Source organism: Vulpes lagopus, chromosome 8, assembly GCF_018345385.1.
Source record: "Vulpes lagopus strain Blue_001 chromosome 8, ASM1834538v1, whole genome shotgun sequence".
Lineage (NCBI taxonomy): Eukaryota > Metazoa > Chordata > Mammalia > Carnivora > Canidae > Vulpes > Vulpes lagopus.
In genome coordinates, this window is record NC_054831.1 from 86,468,041 (window position 1) to 86,474,040 (window position 6,000).

The window sequence follows — 6,000 nt, forward strand, 5'->3', positions numbered from 1 at the left end:
AGATTTTATTTATTTATTCATGAGAGAGAGAGAGAAAGGCAGAGACACAGGCAGAGGGAGAAACAGGCTCCACACAAGGAGCCCAATGCAGGACTCAATCCTGGATCCCGGGGTCATGCCCTGAGCCAGAGGCAGACGCTCAACCACTGAGCCACCCAGGCGTCCCTTTCAACTAGTTCTAATGAATCCTACATGACAGTGTTTTTTAAGCCAGCTTCTAATACTTTTTCCCACTGTTCTGCTGCTAAGGAAAGTAACCAGGCTTTTGCAACAACTAAAATAAAGGCTTCCTATACACTTAATTGTCTTTCATTGATAGGGTGTCTAAAAGATATCTAGTTCTCTGTACAAATTCACATCAAATCAAATTCTTTTTTTCTGGGGATTAAACTTACAGTAAATATGCATATTGTTGTGCCACAGATGCCTACCACAGACACACAGTAACGGGTATCAAGTATTGCGCATTTACCATGTGCAGAGTATGCCGCTTCATTCTTTATGCACATTACCTCATTTAATTGCCATCCTAAACCTTTGAGGTATAGTACTATTATCCTTATTTTTATTTTCTACTTTAAAAAAAGGAGACTCAGGGAGGTTAACGGACATGCCCCTTAGAGCTCCTAAATAGGGAGGCTGAGACTAATTTGGTTTGTGCTGTCAGAGCATGAACTCCAAATGGTGATGTAAAACCTGCTCCTCTTGTGTGTGCACCTGCTTCTCTGTCCCCTCTTTTTATTTTCCTGCTCCTTTTTGATCCACTATTCCTTTCTTTTTCCCCAGGGCTCCTAGTCTGCCAACTTCCGCTTTATTGGAGGTGGCAATGGAGAGATTCTGGCCTGGAGGCACAGAACATCCACCCTTCCACAGCTGCCTGAGATGTCCACTGGTCCTCCCATGCTGACCTTGGCCTCAGCCTCCCCAGCTTGTAACAGAGACATTTTTATTCTCCCTTTAAGCCAATGAAGCAGGCCTAGCTGAGGATATGAATTTTTCTAGCCATACCTCAAATGAAATGATTTTGCAGGCTCTTATAACAAGATCCAGGGGTCTTTTCTCTCTCCAATTAGGCAAAATGACATCTTGAGACAATATTTCATTACGAATTTCCTATCAATAGCTTACATTTATTCAGCATTTTTGTGTCAATGCTGCTATAGTGCTTGTCACGTATTACATCCTTTAATCCTACAAAAATTCAACAGATTTTACCTCCATTTTATACTGACTGAGCTGACTCAGGGAGGTCCAGTAACTTGGGTATTGTCACACAATAGATAGTGCAAGACACTCTTAACCACTATTTGATACTTCTTCCCCTTTCTCCTTCCCCCCTTCCAAAGGTAATCCTTGTTCATTATGGAACTATTTCAATGTTGATTTTTAAAAATTTGCCTTCTGTCAATAGTGCTAAATCTGGAGTACTTTTTAACCTCTTAAAGTGGCACTATTTGGGATCTCTGAGTGGTGCAGCAGTTTAGCGCCTGCCTTTGGCCCAGGGCATGATCCTGGAGTCCTGGGATCGAGTCCCACGTTGGGTTCCCTGCTTGGAGCCTGCTTCTCCCTCTGCCTGTGTCTCTGCATCTCTCTCTCTCTCTCTGTGTCTCTCATGAGTAAATAAATAAAATCTTAAAAAAAAAAAAAGTGGCACTATTTCTCAGGTGTATGGCTGTGAATCTTAATGAGAAGAATATGTAGTCTTGGACTGCTAAGAATAATTCTGTCTTCCTGTCAGAGAAGTGTGTCTTAAGTTGCCCAAGTGATGTCATATATATATATATATATATATATATATATATATATATATAGTTATTTATGAGAAATATTTCTTCACTTAGATTTGAGAACTGATTACTGAAAGCAAAATTTATTAACAGGTTTACTATTATTAATCTCATCCTTTGAAATGAAACATTAATTTTTAATACTTGATATGTAGGTTAAGTTCTCCTGCAAATGTAAGAGGAAACAATCTATGATCTTTGACCATCCTTTCATAGACCTTTATAGAGGCTTTAAAAATTCTCTACCCAGTGTTTCTCAAATTGTAACATGCACATGAATTCCTAGGGATTTTGTTAAAACGCAGGTTCTGTTTAGGAAGTCCAGTCTGCGGCTTATGATTTTGCATTTATAACAAGTTTCCAGGGGCACCTGAGTGGCTTGGTCTGTTGGGTATCTGCTTTCAGCTCGGGTCATGATCCCAGGGTCCTGGGATTAAGCCCCACATTAGGCTCCCTGCTCGGTGAAGAGTCTGCTTCTCCCTCTCCCTCTGCTGTTCCCCTTGCTTGTGCTTTCCCTCACTCTCTAATAAATAAAATAAAATAAAAATAAAATAAAAATAAAAGCTTCCAGGTGATGCCCACACAGCTGGTCCAGGAGAACTCTAATATCACTTAATACTCAAGAAAGAAATTCAAAGCCAACTTATTGCCTTACAAGCTGTTTACTAAATAACGCAAAACTCAAATGGTTAGAAACAATCCCTGTCCTCAGGCTCCATAGCATTCTGATTTTCATGGAGTTTTCTGGGGCCTGACCTTGACTCCCTTTTTGGTTTATATTAGCGCATGCAGTAATCTCTGGCTTTCCCCTCATTGCTTCTTTGTCAACTGAGTTATTCATCTCTTACACTAGTGTGGTGTGTGGGGGTCATAGCTTGAACCAGCCCATATGTCCCACTTGAAGGATAAGCAGTAAACTTTCTAGAAAAACACTTTCTCAATCTCATTTTTTGAGAGGTCTCTGTAAGGTGTGGCAGGGGGCAGGGATGAAACTCAGTGTGGTCCTGGCTGTGTGCATTTATCTGCTAAAGTGCAGGGAAAGTGTGCCTGTTTGCCACCCCCACCCTGCCTACTCTAAGCCTTGGCCATGTCCAGAACGGACTCTGGATGGCAGTTGTGGATGATCAGAGCACAAAAGGTTTCTTGTTTGCCGAAGGGTCTATCAGTGTTTAAATAGAACAGGCGGAAGTGCAGGCACACCGTATCAGCAGCTTATCGGGGCCCATGGTTTTCCATGTACATTTACTAGTCACTTGAGTTTACCCAGCCCCATCAGCGCTGAGTTAAAAATTGCAAGGCCAGGCTGTACAACAAGGAGAACAAGAATAAGCCAGTTACTGAGTATAGGGGTTTGTGTGGATTCTCAGAACGTTATTTGCATTCTGTCCATGTAGAGAATGAAGCTGTGGTGGCCTGTGTATTAAGGGGCACAAAAGAGAACCAAAGCCTGCTTTAGAGGAGGACTAGGATGACTCCAGGCCTCCCTGCAGCAGAAGTAGTGGAGGTACTTCTTTACCCTGGCTCCATCTGTTTCCCAGGTCTGTAGTCAGCTCAGCAAGTGTTAAAGGAGGAGTCAACTGTGAATACCTAAAATTGTACACAGTTTTGGTGTTTGCAGGCGTGTGTGTACATTTGTCTGGGAGCGGATCCATGACCCAAAGGGCTAAATGTTCCTGACTTTTTGGGCTAAATTTTCTCGGAGGGAAATCTCCAGGACATATATGGGCAACCTGCTTTAGAAAAGAGTGCTTTGGGGCAGCCCTGGTGGCACAGCGGTTTGGCGCCACCTGCAGCCTGGGGTGTGATCTTGAAGACTCCGGATTGAGTCCCATGTCAGGCTCCCTGCATGGAGCCTGCTTCTCCCTCTGCCTGTGTCTCTGCCTCTCTCTCTCTGTGTCTATGAATAAATAAATAAAATCTTAAAAAAAAAAAAAAAAGAAATGAGTGCTTTCCACTTATAATCATCATTCTTCCTAGGAATTTGCTGTATGCCAAGTGCTCTGCTAGCCACTTTAGAAGTATTACCTTATTTAATCCTCAGAACAATCTCATAAGAGTTGTTATTTTTATTTTACAGATGAGAAGACTGAGGCATAAAGGTGTGTGTGTCCAAAGTCATACAGCCAACTTAAAGATAGAGCCAGCATCTGAACCTGGGCTTTCTGATTCCAGAGATCTTAGCACTGTGAACTTTCTCTGGTGTTTTAATACACACGTCTGAGCTTTTCATAGATGTTGGTTATCTCTAACTGGCACAGAATTGTCCCAAATTTCACCCATCTACAAATCAGTTTCATGCATGTTGCCCTTTTTGTATATTGCCTATATTATTAAATTACTATTTAATCAAAAATGTTTTATTAAATGTTATCAAATTTATTACTTAGCCTCAGCCTAAACAGTACCCATGAAATAACCATTGATGTACTAATCTCATTTTTCTCAAGTTCACACTAAAATAAGTACATAACCATCAAAATGAAAAATTTATGACCCACCAGCATCATTGAAGGCACCATCAGTGTATTGGTACCGTACATTCAACAGTCCTGGTGTAAGATGTAAAGGCTGCATGTCTCTACTGCCACAGAAATGTGGGCAAACTAAAATAGATTCTACATCTCCACCCCAGGCAGCCTTCCTGCCCAGGCCCTGAGACCCTCATGGGGAGTGGTGCTGGGAGCCTCAGGAAGGGGCTGGGCACCCTCACAGAAGGCACTCTTCTGGTGGAGACCACACTCTCTTCCAGGGCTCTAATAAGACAGTAACAGGGGGGAAAAAAACAAACTACTACTTAGCTAGCTTTGGGGGAGTTGAAGGATACCAGGGATGGGGTAAGAATCTGTACTCCATTGCTGCGGCTCCTGCTGAAGGGATTTGCTGGGATACTGGGGGTTATGAAAGACACAGCCTTGCCTTGGGCAGAATTTGGGTGGTAAGGGGTTCCAGTCGAGGATGAAAGAGGCTTCTAACTAAACTCTGGTTCTTCCTATTTCCATCCTAACCAAATGTTCCTCCCTAAATTCCATCGCCTCTGGGGCCTAAATTAAAGGGAGATTTGGAGTCTTATTGTCTGAAATTGTGTGTGCACTTGACCTATATTGCTGTGTTTTTAATACAAGCAGCTAAAGAAAAATTCCTAATTTCCCCACGTCACTCTATATACCCAAAGTGGGCTCAGTCCCTAAGTAAGCAAGCACCCACAATTTTTTTGCACCAATAAAGTTGTATTTTATGTGTCAAACTTCCCAGTCTTGGGTTTTTGGAGATTTTGTAATTTGGCAATCTCTCTAACCAACAAGTAGGACAAAGGATGGCAGCATATTCCTGCCCCGAGGGGCACAGAGTCCTGGAGTCTGTCTTCTTTCACTGGCCTGGAGAAATCAGACAGTGGGACTAGACCCACCCATAGCAGAAAAGTGACCTGGGTCTGCCCCACAGTTGATCTGCTATGTTGATCAGCCCAGATGCAGTGATTCCAGCTACCAAGCGTTTCAGTACCAAGATGTGCGGGGCGGGGGGGTGGAGTGGGGGTGGTCTGCAAGAAAGAAAAACCTGCTCTTGGAATGGGCTGAGCATTTAGCACGCCACTGTCCTCATCCTTGTAGTTCAGCAGTGGCTGCCCCTGGACGCTTCCTTGGGAGCTGCAGAGCTGCAGTAGTCTGTTCCGCAAAACAAGACTCCGGCCGCCCGGGGTTGCAGCTCCGAGTCTCGCCCTACCGTGTTGCTCTCCGAGATGGCACCGCCTGCGGCCTGCGCAAGGACTCCCGAGTAGGGCGCCTTTAAACATGTCTCTCGCCAGCTTTCAGCTTCACATCCCGTTCTCCACCCTCACCCTCCTCCCACCAGGGGCTTGTGGCTTGAGTTTACAGGAACGCCAGGCACAAACGGAGCGCTGCCAGTCGCAGGAGATTCCGAGGGAGATAAAAAGCACATCTTTGACCACTTCTTTACCAAACAGACCCGAGATGTGTAATTAAAGGCCCCGGGACTCTGCTGGAAATAGGTTTAAACTTGAGGTAATCCCTTCTGGCACTTCCTCTTCCTAATAACCATCAACAAAAATCAAACAAATCCACCTGGCTCCAGCCAGTAAGCCTGTAACCAGCAAAGGTCACGGGAGGAGCGATAAGAGAAAAAAAGCGGCCACAAACAACGTTACTGGAAACACATGTCGGGACGTGCTAGAAAGGGACTCCTGCCAGGGCGGTCC

The 6,000-nt window shown here is 44.0% G+C and overlaps 1 protein-coding gene across 1 annotated transcript in view; it reads left to right on the forward strand.

Moving 5' to 3' along the window:
* Positions 1–4,140, forward strand: part of NDFIP1 (Nedd4 family interacting protein 1) — a 67,907-nt gene extending 63,767 nt beyond the window's left edge. The window contains exon 8 of the mRNA XM_041766630.1: positions 3,865–4,140. The gene's annotated coding sequence lies outside the window, so the exon portion shown is untranslated. The remainder of the gene's footprint in view (positions 1–3,864) is intronic.
* Positions 4,141–6,000: the final 1,860 nt, after the last annotated feature.